Source organism: Penaeus monodon, chromosome 15 (assembly GCF_015228065.2).
Source record: "Penaeus monodon isolate SGIC_2016 chromosome 15, NSTDA_Pmon_1, whole genome shotgun sequence".
NCBI classification, from domain to species: Eukaryota; Metazoa; Arthropoda; class Malacostraca; order Decapoda; family Penaeidae; genus Penaeus; species Penaeus monodon.
This window is the reverse complement of record NC_051400.1, coordinates 29814954-29815322: the sequence shown is the minus strand read 5'-3', so window position 1 is coordinate 29815322 and position 369 is coordinate 29814954.

Below are 369 nucleotides of genomic sequence, written 5' to 3'. Positions count from 1 at the left end.
AAAGAAAAATTACTTTAACCAAACCCAATCTCTTCGTAAGCCCTAATCAATGCAGATAACTTGACCTTCCCAAAACAATGCCCCTGAAAGTGAACCGAGCTGAGACATTCCGCTCTTGACCAGACCCATAAAGACAGTGATTGTATGGGCAGTAAACCTCATCTTCCATCGTCATCTTTAATGGTACAAACTACCAACCGACGCCAAATATAAACGAAAAATTCGACGGGATTTATGAGGTGAAATTAAGAGAGGATAATACCCAAGACGATTCTTCTTGATATGGTATGGGACATGAATATGCTCTTGCTTAATTATGAGAACTTATGGTCTCTATCTTGGATATCATGGAGTGTGTTTATTAAGTAG